Source organism: Bos mutus, chromosome 18, assembly GCF_027580195.1.
Source record: "Bos mutus isolate GX-2022 chromosome 18, NWIPB_WYAK_1.1, whole genome shotgun sequence".
Taxonomy (NCBI): domain Eukaryota; kingdom Metazoa; phylum Chordata; class Mammalia; order Artiodactyla; family Bovidae; genus Bos; species Bos mutus.
Window position 1 is genome coordinate 27333252 of NC_091634.1, and position 19081 is coordinate 27352332.

Below are 19081 nucleotides of genomic sequence, written 5' to 3' on the forward strand. Positions count from 1 at the left end.
GCCAAAGCCTTAAGGGACCTCCCACGTGGAAGACAGTTGAGGCAGTATCTTAATAAATAGGATGTGCGTGACACTTCGGCTTACAGTCAGCAACCTCAGATTTATAAAGGAGCACTCTGGGCCCTGCCGGTGGGCCTCCTCAACCACCCAGGCGCCCTTTCAGTTGTTTTCTGCCCAGCAGCTCATGCCCAGGCCTGGGCTAGGCACAGTTGAGAGGACAAAAGCCTCTACCAGAAGCTAGTGGATTCTAGAAGATGGTCCCAAATTCATTTGTTGGCTTGAGTGGCCTAAGTGACAAGGTGCACACTACCCTGACTCTGTCAGGTAGGCAGGCAGAGTCCCCATGTTTTGCCCAGGCCCTCTCTGCTTTTTGTGCCTCTGACACAAAGAAGGCAGCTGGCTTTTTCCAAAGAGGGAACACCACTTAAACCTTCCAGTTTTTTTCCAATCTGTGTTTAATATCACTCAGGGTTTTTTTTCCTAATTGACTCCTTTCAAGCACTAGAAATCTTGACTTGCTCAGGATGGATTACAATTGTCAGGAATCTGACTTTTAAAAAAAATTGGCTTCAATCTGAGCAAAAGTGGCGTTTAGTATTAATCAGAATGTGTGTGGCATGTTTGGCCTCTTTGTGCAGCGTGCAGCTGTGATGTTTGTTATTCTAGCCTTGGCCGACTAGATATATCTACAGTGGTCATAGCTCTGCCTCTTTGTGAACAGGGAGCTTAGAAAGATAATTTCCCGTCAAGGGTAAACTGATTCTTAACCTTTGTCTTGCACTAAATGTGCTCTTGAACCTTTGCATGGCTTTGGTTGCAGAGAAAAGAGGCTTTTATAGGTTCATTACACAAAAATAACTACTATAATCTGTTATTGAGTGGGACTTTAAGCAATTCTGAACACTGGTTAAATGAATTTTTGTTAATCTCTGTGAAGGAATGCTGTGCAGCCATGAAAAGAATGAGGAGCCTCTTCAGGTACTGCTTTGGAGTAATCTCTGGGATGTATTATTAAGTAAAAAGTATAAGGCATAAAACAATGTATATTATGTTACCAAATGTTTTAAAAAAAAGAGGGAATATGTGCATCACTATATCTGTTTGTACATGCATAGAATATCTTTGGAAAGTTAAAGAAAAACTTAAAATATCGGCTGCCCCTCGAATCAGGGTGACTGGGAAGAGGACTGGGAAGAAAATTTTTCCCTTTTGAAGCTTTCAAATATTCTTTCTTGTGAATATGTTATCTGTTTTAAAATAAATAAATAAAATTAAAATAACCGAAAGCCCCTTCATCAAGAAGTCCTCATGCCTGTCTTTTAGCTGGTCTCGGGATGTGGTCTTTTACCATGTGCAAAGCATGGTGTTCTGGGTTCCACACATTCATCCTTCTTTAGTAAGAACCGTTTTCACATGGCCAAAGGCTTCAGGATCCAGGGAGTGGAGCATATGAGGTTAGAAGGGGTTCAAGGGATGCTGAACTGACCTGAAACTCTTGAGATGGAGCCGTGTGGAGCTGACTTAGTCTCTTTGTCTTGTTCATAAGATGGGGCTTTTGACCCCTCTGGGCTGCTTAGAGGTTAGCTGAGGGTCACATGCTTTGACATTGTAATGCAATGTTGTTGTGAAGTCAGACTCTGCCTGGGCGCTGGAGGTGACTAGGGAGAAGGGGCTTGGGGACAGTGGATAAGGTGTTAGTTCCCACACTAACACATCAGGAGGGCTAGCGCCTTGTTTACAACCTCACTGGTGCATCTGTCTTTTGGCAAGAGAAAGGAGCCTCTGTGTTCTATGCATATGGCACCTGTCTTCGTTTTCACTCTGCCTGCCAGCTCCTGAGGGTTTTCCTTCCTGCCATATCTGATCATCTCCCTGATTGTTCCGTAAGGTGGAAACTAGGAATCAGGTTGCATCTAGGTAGGGATGCACCCTAGGAATGATGGATGCCTCTGGCTTTCCTGGATGTAGGACTGGCTGAGTGGCTGGGCAGACCTAGCACAGGACAGATGTAGGGACAGAGGGGACAGAGGACAGGACCCCCTCACTGCTCAGGAATGATGGGGGCCTGCCACTGTTCACCTCAGTGCTGTGTTTGGAAGATCGGAATCCCCTTTAGTGCTTTCCATTTTCTGGGGTCACTTTGTGTGTGTGTGTGTGTGTGTATGTGATGAGCATATGTTCTCCAAAACCAGAAGAATCATCATTCAAAAATGGTTATACCTGAAATTACTTGCATGTATTTTGGTGGTGAAGTGAGAGATGGAGGATGATAGTAGTTAAAACCTTCCTGCCAGATTCTTCTCATTTCTAAGAGGCCATTGGTTGAGATGAAGGCTATTTGGACCATTTAGATGTATGGTTGGTGGGAGGGGAGCGATGGTGGTGGCCTTAGCTGTGTCTAGAATTTCAGACTTTGGTGTTAACTCCAGATGAGATGTTAGAGGGGTGATGTATCTCTTGATAGATTCAGGTGTACTTAGTGGAGGGTGGTGGTAGGGATGATTATGGTTGTGCAACAGTGTGAAGCGCTGTCTCACCCTGGTTGCCTGGAAAATCCCATGGACGGCAGAGCCTGGTAGGCTGCAGTCCATGGGGTCGCTAAGAGTCAGACAGAACTGAGCGACTTCCCTTTCACTTTTCATTTTCATGCATTGGAGAAGGAAATGGCAACCCACTCCAGTGTTCTTGCCTGGAGATTCCCAGGGACAGGGGAGCCTGGTGGGCTTCCGTCTATGGGGTCGTACAGAGTCGGACACGACTGAAGCGACTTAGCAGCAGCAGCAGCAGCAGCAGTAGTTTGCCAGTTGGTTTTGGGCAGTGATTCTATGGGGCCTGTGAGTGGGTCTCTTAAGTTGTCTGCTGTGATGGGATGGTTTCCTGGGAACAGTCAGGATGAGCTAGTTGAGGGAAGAGTCTTATTACTATGGCAAGGGGCCTAGACTTTTATGTATATAAGCAGTGGGGGCTGCAGGACTGTTTTTTTTTTTTTTTTTTTGCAGTGTACTTGATTTACAATGGTGTGTTAGTTTCAGGTGTATAGCACAGTGAATCAGTTGTACATACAGCCACTCTTTTTTTTTTTTTTTTTAAGATTCTTTTCCCATATAGGCCATTACAGAGTACCGAGTAGAGTTCCCTGTGCTATACAGCAAGTTTTTTTTTTTTTTTAATTATTTTAATTGGAGGATAATTACTTTACAGTATTGTGGTGGTTTTTGCCATACACCAGCATGAATCATGGAGAAAGCAATGGCACCCCACTCCAGTACTCCTGCCTGGAAAATCCCATGGATGGGGAAGCCTGGTAGGCTGCAGTCCATGAGGTCGCTAAGAGTCGGTCATGACTGAGCGACTTCACTTTCACTTTTCACTTTCATGCCTTGGAGAAGGAAATGGCAACCCACTCCAGTGTTCTTGCCTAGAGAATCCCAGGGACGGGGGAGCCTTGTGGGCTGCCGTCTATGGGGTCGTGCAGAGTCGGACACGACTGAAGCGACTTGGCAGCAGCAGCAGCATGAATCGGCCATAAGCATACATGAATCCCCTCCCTCCTGAACCCCCTTCCCACAGCAGGTTCTTATTATTTATCTATTATATACATAGTCGTGTATAGTAGTTAGTCCCAGTCTCCCAATTTATCCCTCCCCCGCCTTATCACCTAGTAACCATAAGTTTGTTTTCTGTCTGTGACTTTACTTCTGTTTTGTAAATGAATTCATTTGTATCCTTTGTATTTTATTGCTTTATTCCCCCGACCCCTTTTTTGGCATCCGTGTGGAATGTGGGATCTTAGTTCCCTGCTCAGGGATTGAACCTGTGTTCCCTGCATTGGGAATGTAGAGTCTTAACCACTGGACCACCAGCAAAGTCCATACCCTTTTTTTTTTTTTTTTTTTTTTTTAGATTCCATATATAAGTGGTAACATGATGTTTATCTTTCTGTGTCTAACTTACTTCACTCAGTATGACAGTCTTTTGGTTCATCTGTGGTGCTGCAAATGGCATTATTTTGTTCTTTTTTTATGGCTGAGTTGCAGGAGTGTTTTAAGCAGAGGCAAGATGCAATCAGATTTGCTAGTTCAGGAGTACCTAATTTAGAGGAGGCCTTCTAGATGGGGTCAAGGCTAGACCAGGGATCTTGGGCAGTAGGAACTGTAAGAGCTCAGGCATGCCAGGGAGCTTCAGGAGGTGGTAGATTATGGTTTAATAAAAAAAAACCAAAAACTTCCTTTCCTTGTCCTAAAATATTGAACTGGAAACATTTCATTAGAAGTGGACAGTTAAATTTATAAATGCCTATGAGTGTATACTGAGGTAACTCAATGTATCTGGTTTATTTGAGAAGAATCCTACTAGGTCTTTGGGAGGGGTTCCTTATTTTCGTTGCTGTATATGTAGATTATTTTCTGTTTGCAAGTTTAGAATAATTTATCAGTGCCAGTTGCTCTTTGGGGACACATTTTTTGTGTCCTCTTCCTCTCTTATTAGCTGGTTCAAGTAGCAGCTTGTTTCCAGTGGCATTGCTTTTAGTGTATTCTGCTTTGCCCATCTGGTTCTCTTAATTTATAGGAAAATGACTGTGATTATTATTATCAGAACCTAAAAACATTTTCATGATTGATCTTTTAGATTAATTGAATCCATTTTGTTAATTAGTAAAAAAGAACAATTACTGTTATCAGTCTCATTTTTCTGTGTAGTTTTAAATTGAGATATAATTAACATCCAATAAAATTCACTCCTCTGAAGTATACAATTCGATGGTTTTAGTATAGTTACAAAGTTGTGCTACCATCACTACTATCTAATTCCAGATTATTTTCACCATCCCGTATAAAAACTCCATACCCATTAATAGTCATTCCTGGATTTTCCCTCCTTCTGGCCTCTGGAAACCACTGATCTACTTTCTGTCTCCATGAACTTTTCCTGTTCTGGAGATTTCATACCAATGGAATCATTATACATAATATGTGGCCTTTTGTGACTGGCTTCTTTCAGTTAGCATAATGTTTTCGAGGTTCATCTACACTGTAGTATATATCAGAGCTTCCTTCCTTCCTCTGGTAGAATAATACTCTGTTGTATGGACATATCACATTTTGCTTATCCATGCATCTGTTGATGGTCATTTGGATCGTTTCTGTATTTTGGCTGTTATAATTGATGCTTTTATAAACACTTGTATACAAGCTGTTGCGCAGACATGTGTTTTTATTTCTCTTGAGTATACGTAGGTGTAGAAATGCTGGGTCATATGGTAATACTGTTTAGTCATTTGAGGAACTACCACTGATTGCCATGGTGGCTGCCCCATTTACTTCCCATTAGCCTGTGTATAAGGGTTGATTTCTCCATATCTTTGCCAACACTTGTAATTATCTGACTTTTTGATTGCTGCTGCCGCTGCTAAGTCGCATCAGTCGTGTCTGACTCTGTGTGACCCAATAGACGGACGCCCACCATGCTCCTCTGTCCCTGGTATTCTCCAGGCAAGAACACTGGAGTGGGTTGCCATTTCCTTCTCCAGTGCATGAAAATGAAAAGTGAAAGTGAAGTCACTCAGTCGTGTCCGACTCTTAGCGGCCCCGTGGACTATAGCCTACCAGGCTCCTCCGTCCATGGGATTTTCCAGGCAAGAGTACTGGAGTGGGGTGCCATTGCCTTGTCCGGACTTTTTGATTACAGCCACCCTATTGGGTATGAGGCTTCCCAGGTGGTGCTAGTGGTAAAGAATGCCTGCCAGTGCAGGAGACACAAGAAACTTGGGTTTGATCCCTGAGTCGAGAAGATCCCCTGGAGTAGGAAACGGCAACCCCACTCCAGTATTCTTGCCTGGAAAATTACATGGACAGAGAAGCCTGGCGGGCTACAGTCCATGGAGTTGCAAAGAGTCAGACACGACTGGGCCATTTACAAACAGCAGCCCCAGTGGGTATGAAGTGGTGTCTCATTGTGCTTTTCATTTCATTTCCCTGACTAGTAATATCAAGCCTCTCTTCGTGTGCTTAGTGACCATTTATCTATCTTCCTTGGAGAAACATCTATTAAATATCTTCTTTTTTTTTTTTTTTTTGCCACACAATGTGACTTGACTGTTTTTAAGTTGGGTTATTAATCTTTTTATTATTGAGTTGTAAGAGTTCTTTATATGTTCAGGATATAAGTTTCTTGTCAGTGACATGATTTGCCATTTTTTCCCCCTATTTAGGTTGTCTTTTTTTTTTTTCTTTTTCATATTCTTTCTTATTATGATTTATTATAAAATATTAAATATAAATCCTTGTGCTATACAGTAGGACCATGTTTATTTTATATGTAGTAGTTTGTATTTCCTAGTCCCAAAGTCCTAATTTATCCCTTCCCTTATCCCTCCTTTCCCCTTTGGTAATTGAAAGTTTGTTCTTTATGTCTGTGAATCTGTTTCTATTTTGTAAATAAACTCATTTGTATCATATTTTAGATTCCACATTTAGGTCATGTCATATGATGTTTGTCTTTCTGACTTCACTTAGCATGATGATCTCATGCTGCAAATGGCATTATTTTGTTCTTTTTCATGGCTGAGTAGTAGTCCTCTGTGTGTGTGTGTGTGTGTGTGTGTGTGTGTGTGTGTGTGCACGCACATGTGCGCACACTAGACTGTCTTTTCTTTTATTCTTTTATATTTATTTTTATTGGTCTGGCTGCCCCAGGTCTTCCTTGCAGCATGTGGGATCCAGCCTATGAAGTCTTAGTTGAGGCATGTGGGATCCAGTTCCCTGACCAGGGATCGAACCCAGGCCCCCTGCATTGGGAGCGTGGAGTCTCAGCCTTTAGACCACCATGGGAGTCTCTTTCATTCTTTTCTTTTGTCTGGACTGTGCAGCATGTGGGATCTCTTTTCCCAGACCAGGGATCAAACCTAGGCCATTGCAGTGAAAGCACTTACCACGAGTTCTAACCACTGGATTTCCAGGGCATTCCCATCTGGGTCTTATTCTTGATTAGAACTTATAATAGCTGGGTGACGTGGGTATGGAGACGGTGGAGGCAATTTTCTCCTTCGTTGAGGGACCCAGCAGACTCTCTTTGGCCCCTGAATGGTTGATGGTGCTTTGCCAGGTCCTGAAAGTTTAATGAAGGGGCAGCTGAAGGGCCCTCCAGGCAAGAGTGTACAACTCACTCCTTTCTCCACTCTGAGCAGATTGCACTTCCAGAATCCTCAGCGTTTTGCTTAAGGTCTAGTAGACAGTGAACCTGCTTGCCCCAGAGTGAGGTTTATCTTCCTGCAAAACGCAGATCCTCATGTGTTCCCAGTCTCTGTTGACAGTCACTGTCCACCCTGGCCCCTAAGTAGGATCCTTCCTCCTTTTCCCTCATCCCATGGTTCTACTGCTCTTAAGCATCTCTTTAATCTGGCCTTTCTCTCTATTCTTCCTCCACTGCACCTCCAGCCTCTATAGCTTCTCCACTGGGCTGTTTTCATGGCCTCCTGATTAATCTCTCTGCCTTGGGCCTCTGTTCTCTGTTCCCCTTGTACACTCTGTCCCTTGCCTGCTTTGGACCTCTGACACCCCCCTCTTTCCATCAGACACAGGTGTTGTGGGCCCTGCTCACCTCTTTCTGCCGCCTTTACCCTCCACACACGCTGCATACCAGCAGGTCTGTGTGGGACCCCAAACACCCTGCAAACATTTCCTTCTCTGCCCCTTGGCTGATGTCCTCCTTGCCCTGGAGGTGTCCTCCTTGCTTGTGAGCTTTCGTGCAGTCTTCCCGATCCCTTCAGCCCTAATTGCATCTCTGGTGACACCACCTTGCTCCACGTGATTCCTTCCCATTTTCCCAGTATCCTTTCTGGATTGTGAACTCCTTGGGACTGGGTCACATCTTTTTATAGCAGCTTTCCCAGAGTGAGACAGATGTCCTTAGGCTGTGGGAGCAGGCCATTTCTGAATCTCCCTGGGCTTTGCCTCAATGCACTGGCGCAGTAAGCCAAGTGTGGTTCTGGAACCATTGTTGAGTCAAGTCCCCCTGGCCTGCAGCCTGTCTTGGGCTAGAAGCCTTCATCTGAAGCTCAGCCTCCCTGCACTGCCCTGTCGTGGCACTGATTGTGCATGGGGGTTGACTGTCTACCCTTTCCTGTGTGTCGGGGCTCAGTATGGTTGAACCAGCTACTGGCTCTCTTTTGCTCATGTGAGGAAGCCAACCCTCGGGTTGTGGTTGGCTTCTGGATCAGTGTAGCTCAATGGCTGAGAACATGACTCCGGAGTCATGCTGTATTTGTATCCTGGCAGCTGTGTTTCCTGGAGCAAGTCACCTAACTGCTCTGGGTCTCAGTTTCCTCATATGTAAATGGGACGTGATACTAGTACTTAACTCATATATGGGATGATTATGGGGATTGAGTGCTTAAAGTGCTTAGAACAGTGCCTGACACAGGAAAAGGGGATTCACAAGTGTTAGTTTATTGTTATAGATTTTTTTCTTGTCTGAGGAAGAAAGTACGTATACATTTAAAATTCTTTAATGGGTGTTTGTGCATCAGAGTGGAGTTAGGTGTACTCTAAATGACATTTTCTCTCCAGTGTTGTGTTTTCTGTATTTAAGTAGATATGTTTAGTGCATTAGCTGGAGTTGAATTATAGAGAATGAAGATGGATAGCAACCAAAGTCAGGATGTTGATGTTTTCAGTGTTTTCTTACAGGTTTTCCTGTACTAGCTCAGAGAGGACATGTTTGCCTCTGAGGCTGTCGGAGGGTAGAGGGTAGCCACCCTGGGGTCTCATTTGGCCCTGGGAGCAGGTGGTAAACAGAGAGCGCCTCTCGAATGAGGCCTGGTGTTCAGTCTTTTCCCAGGAACATATGGGCATGTTGTAGCTTGTATAGTCAAAGGTTTCTGATGGAAGATGTCGAAGTTTTGATGTTTATCTTTTGTAAGGTGTTTTTGGCCTCCTTAAGTGTGAACCAAGGAACAGGTGTGGCCAAAAAAAGACTCTCAGAACTCTTGGCTAAATGGTTTTGAAGCCAGTCAGGATGGTCTGTGGGCAGGTGAGTGTACCTGTGGCCCCACCCTTCCGTTGTTGAGCTGGCAGCAGAGCATGTGGGCTGGGATCCCTGGGTTGGAGAAGCAGGAAGAAAGTCATGGGCGTGGGTAGAGGGGATTTGGGCTCCTCCCAGGCTCAGGTGCTTTGAAGGGGGCTAGGCTAGGACAGATCTTCCTTCTGTGTCTCGTACCTCAGACAGGGCCGGGGAGACTAGGCTGTGTTACTAGGCAGCCTCGTCTGCAGCAAGCTGGACAACTAATCATTTCCTCCTTGCCGTTTCTGTGGAGGAGGCAGATGTTCTCTTGGGGTAGCATCTATTACCTTCATCATTACAATCCCTCAAAGGAGAGCCCAGGCCCACTGGGGCATCCTTTCCTTGAAATGTTGGAAAAGAAGCAACTGGTAGAACCGCAGCTGGGAGTTGGGGATGGGGGTGTATCTCCTGAAGCAGATGGTACCTGGCAGCCAGGACTTGGTGGGGGTGAGAGGAGAGGGCGTAGTGCAAGAGGAGGGGGGTGGCGGAGGGACTGTCTGCTTGTTCCACACTATCCTCGGGTTCCAGTGAGCATCTTTTCCTCTCCCTGGAGCTGACCTTACTACGCCCATTCCTTACTCAGAGTGGGCTATCAGTGGGCTATCAGAGTGGGCTATCTAAGCACACCCCTGGGAGTGTTTCGTCCCTGCTTCTCCTGGGCGGGACACCTTCTGCACGCCGCTGATATTTCATATCTGCGTGTGCCATGGGAAAGCAGCAGCAGATAGCAGAGATCAGGACAGACCAATGAGGGTCCATGTCAGGTTCCTGAGGGCAGGTGCTAGGGTACAGCAACAAATAACAGAGTGCTGGACATCCTTCCTCTCTGTGCTCCTGAAGATACACAGGGGAAGGTGTCTGCTCAGAGCAGGTAGCAATAGCAAGTGGCTTTGTGCAGGTGGCACAGAGGTGGGTTTTCAGTAGGCTATAAATGCTGTTTGTCTGTACCCACCACATGGGGGGCTCCTTCTGTCTCCCTCCATGTGGGCTGAGATCCTTGTTCCCCACAGCTCATGAGCCCCCTTCGGATTCACCATTGATAACCACCTGTCTTTGGAGCATGTTTTACCCCAGGATCTGCATTATTTCCCAGGGGTCTGCCCTGGGGCTGCTCAGTCCCTTCCGTTGGGAAGTCATACATCTCTCCCACTGGGTGGGTTGAATCATCAGGGTGCCCCTGGGCATCTGGGATACCCCTCCTAATGCCAGCAACGCCCCTGGGAACAGGCCTCAAGAACCTGGGCTTGATGGTAGACACCATGCAAGCCTCCCCAGCGAGTATCCCTTGAGGCTGGTGAAGCGAAGAAGCTGGAGGGTGCTGGTCCTGTGTTCATGCCTCTGGGTGCCTCGAGGCAGCCTGGCCTGGGGAAGGAGGACAGCCAGGGGGGCCCCCTGAAGCCACTGGAGTAGCTCCCAGGACCAGGGCTGTGGGAAGATAGGTTGGGGTTTCTGTGCTGGGTGTGTCTCGTCCCCTTGCTGCCTTTCTTATTCTGTTCCATCTTTGAGGTATCCTTGGGAAATGACCCCGGCGGGAGTGGAGGGAGAGAAACCTAGGGACCTTGGAGCTCTGGCAATAGCTTCCACTGGGTGGTCCAGGCAGAGGGTGGTCTAAACTCCTGGTGGTTCACTGGAGTTAATGGTGTTGGTGCCGCAGGGCCTTCCTCAGTCCCTCCTGTGGAGCTTGTTCTGTGTCAGAGCCCTCTGTTTCCCTGCAGCCCTTGCCTGGGCCGGCAATGCCCTTGGCCCCGCGGCCAGTTAAACCCGTGGTCCTTTTGCATGGGCCTTTCTTCCCTCAACTAAGTAACAAGTAAGTTATTCCTGGGCCTGGGGATTTCTAGTCTACAGTGCCCTGCTCTTCTTCCAGATACTAGCTGCCACCTCTCTGTAGCACAGAAGTAAAAATTCTGGATTGAAGGCTGTGTTTTTCAGGGCAAGTTAAGTCCTTTGAGACAAAAGGTTTCATCAACAGCAGAAGAGCCAGTTCTGAAACCTGAGTTTGTCAGTCTCTGAAAACAGAGATTATCAAGTGTCGTCTATCGTGGCTGGAGACCGGGGCCACATGAGGGAAGAGCTGAGTGGGACCAGTTACTGGTCAACCTCTTGCTGCCTCCTTAGCACTGGGTCGAAGAAGTCTGGATGTAGGGCTCCTGGAAGTAGTACAGTGTCACACTGGGCCTTCTTTGGGGAAGGCTTTTACCTATGCCCACTTCTCAGGATCTGGCAGCAGGTGCAGGACGTCACAGGCGCTTACTTTACCACGGGTCATCTGTCTAGTGACTTTGCCCAGATGTTTGGGAGGAGCTTAGTGGCCAGAAGGGCAAGCCAAACCCAACCCCAGAGGAGAGATACCAAGGCCAGGGAGCTGAGGTTGCGCCTCAGCTTAGGGGGAGACGGTCACCCCTTTCCTTAGCCTGATTCAGCATGGATGAGAGACCTGGCTTGTCCTCTGGGAGCCTGAGGTGTGGGCAGGTAGCCCTGCCAAATGTTCCCCATGCCACTTGAGCCATGTCCTGTCTAGACCCACCTATCCTGGCTGTCCCTGCACCTCTCCTGGTGATTGGGTATCTGTTTCTGAGGGTAGATACGACCCATGGAAGGCCCGTTCACATGCAGGTGCTGGCTGCATAGTCACTCAGCCTGCCCAGGGCTTCAGCTGACACCTGGATCTACCTCAGTGGAGGGCCTGGGTGCCCCTACGAGGACAGACTCCTAGAGTCACAGCTGTCTGCAGAGACAGCCTTTCCTCCTGCCTGCTTTGCCTTGGTCTTCGTGTTGAGCCACCGTAAAGACAAGACCCTCCAGGGCCCCTCTGGCCCCTTTAGTCTGGAGCTGTCAGAGTCATCACCTGAGGCTTGTGTTGGTCCTGTTCTTGATGTTAAGGTTCCTAGAGCTTGGGGTAACAGTCTTGTGAGCACTGTGATGAGGCTTCTCTGATGCTACCCTCACAGAGTTTGCTGAATGAGAAAATCTCTTTCGCTTTCCCATTATCCGTTGTTGACCTGCTCCAGGCTACGGGCCCCATCAGATTTTTTAAGATATTTGAGGTTATCGGAAGAACAATTATCTGATGGATTTCCGGGGATGGCTGACCCTGAGTGAGTGACCATGCTTGAGAAGCAGCTCTGCCAGGGGATCTCCTAAGACATTTGCGCTCCCCCCACAGCAACCCCAGGTTTCAGAAGCACCCTGGCCAAGCCAGCCCAGCGCCTTCCCTCGGTAGCCAGCCCTACGAGCAGCATGGCCAAGTGCTCTGAGGGCCAGGTGACCTACCCAGGAAGCCGGGGCCCAGTAAGAGTGGAGCCGGCCTGGTGCTGCCTTGGTGGGCTGTGAGTTAGGAAAGCTGGCTCCATTTCTGCTCACTCCCTCAAGGCAGGAGAAAGAGGAAGTGTGAAGTGCCCAGGCTTGACCAGGGAGCTGGTGGTAAAGAGAGAGGGGGCAGGGAAGCTTGCCAGGGAGTGCCTCCTGCAGGCTGGTTTTCCATGTCCATTGTCAACCCAGAAAGGGTTCAGCCAGGGGAACTCAGAGGGCTAAGAAGTGACAGAATTGGGATTCAGACCCAAGGCTTCCTGATCTCAAAGTCCAGTGATGATCAGGATCTGTTTGTTGGGGAGAGAGGGCTGATTTGGTGCCCTAGGGGCTATTGCTCAGGCTGGTTTATGAGGTCTGGGCTGGAGCCTGTGTGTTGGTCATTTGTGGGCCAGGACTAGAGCCTGGTAGGCAGGCACAGCACCAGCCCCACTCCCCACTTCGGTGCTAATGTGGTGATGATGTGGAAATCTCTCCATGCAGCAATAGGCGTCCCCTCCCTTCCTAGTTCCCCTGGGATTGAGCCCTCGACATATCCTGGCAGATGGGAGTGGCAGGCGGAGGGGCTCTTGGAGCAGTCACGCTGGAGTTCCTGGCACCCCTAGAGGGAGTCGCCCACCTCGAGGTCACTGTAACCAGGGATGGCATCTGGGAGTGCCGAGATGATGAGCCTTGTCCTCAGCCACCCCCGTACCTCTCTGATTGGGAATTCCCCTCCGGTAATGATGGAGAGGGAAGTGGGTGGTGCCAGAGCATCAGAATGGGACGCTTGGGGCCTTGTGCCTTCTGGCCTGAATGTGGCGTGGCTTCTCCTTGCATCACCGGCATCTGGTAGGTGTCTGACGTGGCAGGGATAGGCTTTTCTGTGTGGGTGCCAGCCTGGCGACCCATCCATTCTCTGTGGGAGGGACAGAGTTCTTTCCTTTTGGAGAGGGAAGAATGGTTAGTTGGGTGGCACTCACTGTCACAGTGCTGTCCCTATTGTGCAGCACCAGCATTCGTCGTCCCCAAGCCCCTGGAGCTGTTTCCCTGAAGGGCAGTTGAGCTCCCTCATTCTCTTCTGGCCCTCACAGCCTGCTATCCTCTGAGACAGCTGGCTCTGGCCCTGTGGTGAGGGTGATAACCCTCATTCCTGGTCTCATCACCCCAGCCTCACACCAGGCCCACCCAGGGAGGGGTGACTGCCAGGGTCCACACTTAGAAAGTGGCTGACTTTGGCTCCGGGGCAGGAATGGGGGGTGGGGGGAGGTCTGTCCCGGAGCTGAGGTTGATAGGGCTGCAGGGGAGACTCACCTAGGCAGAGGTCAGGGAAAGACCATGGTTGCTAGACCCTCCTAATGGGAAGGAGGACTAAGAACTATGGATTCTTCCAGAGCTGGCAGGGACACTTATATCAGCTGCCCTCCTTCAGAGGTGAGGAAGCTGAAACCCAGAAAAGTTAAAGGACTTTCCCAGGGGATGAGCCAGGTCTGCAGCCTCTTTGGGGGGTCCAGAAGTGGCTTTACCATTAATGTATACAAATAGGGGCATGATGCAGGCAGATTGCTCTAATTACTTAGCTTTTCTTAAAAAGAAAAGTCGCAATAACCAAACTCTTGGTAGAGCCCAGCATGGCCCCTGGGTGGTGTGTCAGTCAGCATGGTCTGACCCCAGGGACTTGTGCTTCAGGAGTCCTGCTAGCCCTCAACCCATTTCCCTTTCCATTTCAACAGATGTTTCTTGAGCACCTACTGTGGGCCACGTGTTAGGCAACGTAAAGATGCTTGGATGTGGCCCCTTTAGTCAGAGAACTTTGTTTCCAGGATGAGAATCCCATCTCTCACCAGCTGGGTCAGCCAGCCCTCAAGCAGGGCAAGGAGAGGTGCAAAGTCTTGGGGACTCAAATGCCATCTGGGATTTAGTCTTTCAGGCTCTCTGCCTGTCTTTTGTCTGCTTTCTGCTTATTAGCTTTAGTCTGTCAAACTGGCTTTCTACATGAGGTTGGAACAATGGCAGCACAGGGCTTTGAGGCCTACTCTCCTCCCAGCTTCCTTGTACAGAAATTCCAGAAAGATCTCCTTCTAGTCCAGCTTGGGTCAGGGAGGAGGCTCCCTAGGATTAGCATTCCCCCCTGGAGCCCTAGGGTTGACACAGGGGAGGAGCTACCTCTTGAGAAAAGGAGTGCTATCCCCCAGTGAAGGGGGCTGGCAGACATATCCTGGCACTCCTTGTTCCCCGATCCTGCTGTTTGTTCCCACAGCCTTGGGGGCTGGGTGCCAGCGGCGTGGTGCCCAGTCTGCTGGTGCCCAGTCCCTTCGTAAAAGTTGACAGAACCCAGCCAGTCACCTACAGGGAGTAGCGCTGGTCAGGTGGCTGAGCCTAGGCTCCAGAAACCTGGGGTTCCCTGCAGTTTGTGCTGATGGAGCCCAGTCTGGTCTTCAGAGCATCTTCCTCTTCCCTGTGATTGGATCGGGACCATCCCAGGAAGGAGGAGGCTTCACCTTCACTCTCGTGGGTACCTGCTTGGAGCCTACTTGAAAGTCTCTCAGAAAAGAAGAGACCAGAGGCCCTCCCTAGCAGTTCAGTGGGTGGCTAAGACTCCATGCTTCCACTGAGGGGGGCGGGTGTGGGTTCCATCCCCAGTTGCAGAACTAAAGGTCCCACATGCTGCATCATACAGCGCCCCCCCCCACCCCCCCGCCAAAAAAAGGAAGATAGGAGATCCAAGCCTCTGAGAGTGTAATCTATAAGACCATAGGCCTTTGTGGAGCCTCTCAGTGCCTCAGTTTCCTCAGCCTTCAGATGGGGATTACCATACTTTATGATTGGTTTGGACTCTTGGAGTGTTCTTGTAAGTAGATACCTAGGGCCCTTTGACAATGATGTTTAATTGCTCCCCCTGATTTTGTAGAGAAGGGAACCAAGGTCTGAGAAGGTGAATGATGGCCCGGGGTCTGCCACCTGAGAAGGGACAGTGCTGTGTGCGAGAGCAGACCGCAGAGGCCCTTCAGGCCACATGAGCTACCCTGGCATCCAGGATAGCAGTGTCTCTTTCTAACAGAGGCCAGATCCCCTCTCCTTAGTACCTTAGCCTGAGACTGACAGCAAAAACCAGAGTCACTGCAGAACGTGTAACAGCATTTAGGCCTTGGCCTCACAGTTTTTCTTCTGTCTGCCCGATACCTCAAGAATGGCCTTGTAGTACCAGCTTCTGTTGTGTGTGTGTGTGTGTGTGTCTGTATGTGTGTCTGCGTGTGTGCAGTCCAGCTTCTGTCTGGTGTGTGTGTGTGTATGTGTGCGCACGTGCAATCCTGATCCAGGGATTGAACCCATGTCTCTTACGTCTCCTGCACTGGCACGCAGGTTCTTCACCACTAGCACTTCCTGGGGAGCCCTTCTGTCTGCTGCACAGCTTCTCAAGCCCTAGGGGGAAGGTCCATTGAGGGTGGGGGTGACTGAGTCCATTTCGAGTGACTTTGTGCCCTTTAACATGTCCTCATCTATTTGGGCCTCTGGTACTTTTCTCTTGTGTTTGTTCTGCCCTTTCTAGTCCTTGACTAGCCTGAATTTTTCTCTCAAAGGAAAACAGAAAGCCATTGTATGAGGATAGCGCACAGGAAAATCCTCCAGTGACTTCACTTTAAGTTTTCTGTCCACACCACTGTTTGTTTAGTGAGTGTTCCCCATGGCAACCTTACCACATCTGGGACGAGTGACAGTCATCTCACCTGCCTTGTATTGCCACCCAGCTGCTTTGATGTCTAATAAGACATGTCAAATTTAACATGTCCTGAAGATCTCTTCCTTCTGTCCATCTTCTCCATCTTTTAGTGAGTGGTACCACCATCCACCCATTTGCCCAGGACAGAAACCTGGGAGTCGTCTTCACTTCCCCTCACGCTGTCAGCGCCCACATTCAGCAAACCCTGTTGACTCCACTCCCAGTCTTTCCTCAGTCTCACTCAGCTCCAGCCCTCCTGGCTGCCTTTCTGTTTCTCAGACATGCTGAACTCATTCCTCTTACCTCGAAAGTTCTTCCTTCTGATACTCTCGTCAAGCTGACCTCTGCTCAGGGGTCACTCCTCATCCCCACTCCCACTTCCAGCTCATCGTCTGGCTCAGTTTTTTTCAGAGCATTTTTTTCCTACCAGGTGTTTTCTTGTTTGCTCGTTGATTTACTTAGATGTTGTATCTTCTCTGCTCCTTTCACACCACCCACCACCCTTATTTGTCAGTTCCGTGGAGCAGGCCTCTCTTAACTAAGTGATAACAGTTAGATGATGTTTGTTCTTTCCAGAAGATGGAAAAGTAGCACAGTGGTCTTAAACCAAACTGCTGCTGCTGCAGCCACTGTTACTAAATGAGCCATATACTCATATTCTGTTTTTAACCCAAGTTAAAAACCCTTTCCCATGCATTCATACACATCTTACACACACACAGACACACACACATGCAAGCTCTTAATGGTGTTTGGAAAAAATATTGGCTATGAAATGATAGCTTCTATTGAAGATACATTACAGCCCTGTGATCTTCTTTGAAAAGCTTTTAACTTCATAGCGCTTTGAAGAGCAGGAGACAAGTAGCTGAGGTGTTGCTTCTCTGCACTGATAATTCCAAACGCTCAGAAACTTCTGTAGCCGTGAGTGAGTGAGTGAGTGAAGGCGCTCAGTCGTATCTGACTCTTTGCAACCCCATGGACTGTAGGAGCCTACCATGCTCCTCTGTCCATGGGATTTTCCAGGCAAGCCATAGCGGACTGTATTAGTTTCCTGTTGTTGCTGTTACAATAGTAGTGGATTAAAATAATCCTCTTACAGTTCTAGAGGACAAAAGTCCTGAAACCCAGGTGTCAGCAGGGTGGTAGTCTTTCTGGAGGCTGTTGGGGAGGATCTACTTCCTTGCCTTTTCTAGATTCTGGAGCCCACTTACATACCTTGACTGATGGCCCCCTACCTTCATCTTCAAAGCCAGCAGTGTAATGGCATCTTCTGTTCTCTCTCCGCTGCCACCATCACATCACCTTTTCTGACTTGATGCCCCTGCCTCTCTCTTACATGTATCCTTGTAACTGCATTACTGTACTTTCCCCATCCCAGATAATCCAGGATCATCTCCCCATTTCAAGAGCCTTGACTTAATCACTTCTGCAAAATCTTTATTGCCATGCAAAGTAGCGTATTTTACAGGTTCTGGACATTAGGACCTAGACATCTTTGGGAGGCCTTATTCAATATGCTTCTGGAGAAGGGAATGGCTACCCACTCTAGTATTTTGGCCTGGAGAATTCCTTGGACTGTGTAGTCCATGGGGTCTCAAAGATTCGGACATAACCGAGCAACTTTCACTTCACATTCAGTATGCCACAGGGATTGTGAATTTTCTTCCTCTGGGCAAGTCTGTATAACTGATAAAAATTCATTTGGGGATTGAAGAAAAGCAAAACAGGAAAACGTATCTATTTTTCGGTCAAACTGAGATGATGGTGAATCCTGAACTGACTCTAAATAGATATTTTGAGTTTTTATTTGAGTTCTTTAGTTTTTAGAAACTTAAAACCCATATATAGCTTGAGTAGCTTGAGTTAAAAATCCAAAAATTCTATGGTAGGTTTGTCAAAATAATTACATAGTTTATCTTTGAAGAAAAGTATTCAAAATACTCAAATTTTTATTTTAGGTCTTTGAAAATATAAACATCTGTTGTTTTGGCGATGGCTATTGAGCTCCCATACACTGAGACAGAAATAGCTCACAAATATCCTTGAGTCACTAAGTTGGAAACAGTTCTGGTGATGATTTCACTAGCTTCAGTAAATCAAATGGCCACATTTGTATTCATTTTTAAAGAGTACCTGCTGCTTCATCTGGAGAAGGCTAAAAAAAGAAACAAAAGAAAACCTTCCAGCCTGTGTCTTCTATCTTCTAGACTATAGAATCTGCACAAAAGATCTGTCAAACAGGATCATCCTTGTGTGAGAAAGAATGGACTGGAACTAGTCACTGCACACAAATACACACCATATGTGTGCACACACCTGTGTCATCTCTCATCTCTCAGATTCCTGATGGGAAGGGTTGGAGGGAGGCTTAGGAAGTGGTGAGTGAGACAGAGACAGCTCCAGAAACAGTGACTGGTGACCAGAGAGGCTCAACAGGAACCAGGACTGATCAAGTATGTGGGCGATATACTAGGGGTAGACCAAAGAATGTTATAGTAACCTTCAGAGGGCAAGCATTGGCAAACCTTGATGCACTGGCAAAAGAGAGAACTCGGTGGGCATCAATCAGCAACTGTGGGCATAGTTCTGAGAGGAACGATAGAAACAGCAAGCCAGCCCTCCTACAAGGATTCTTTGTGGAGAGCTAGAATGGACAGTGGTTTTGCTGGACAGTCTTCCCCCGACAGCCAATGGCCTCAGGAGGTGGTAAGCAGAGGGCTTGGCTTTAGGGAAGGCTGTGCTGGTCAGACAGCATTAAGCGAGCCCACCACTGTCCCTGGCATCCCAGGCCCCTGGAGCAGAAGTTTGGGTTTCTAGTAGCTTCAGCCACTGAAGCCTGTCTTGGGAGACTCCATGCTGAGAACTCGGCCTGTGGCCTCAAATCTGGTGCTCCTGATGCTTTCTCTGAACTATACATATGTTCTTTGTATGTGGGAAGTGTGGCAGCTTCTTGCTTAGGAACTCTTTTTCAGTGGACACTGCAGTCTTTACAAAAGCCACCAGAACTGATTG

General features: G+C 48.0%; 1 protein-coding gene across 1 annotated transcript in view; it reads left to right on the forward strand.

The window, feature by feature from the left end:
* Window positions 1-19081, forward strand: part of RANBP10 (RAN binding protein 10) — a 60772-nt gene that overhangs the window by 21166 nt on the left and 20525 nt on the right. The window lies entirely within an intron of this gene.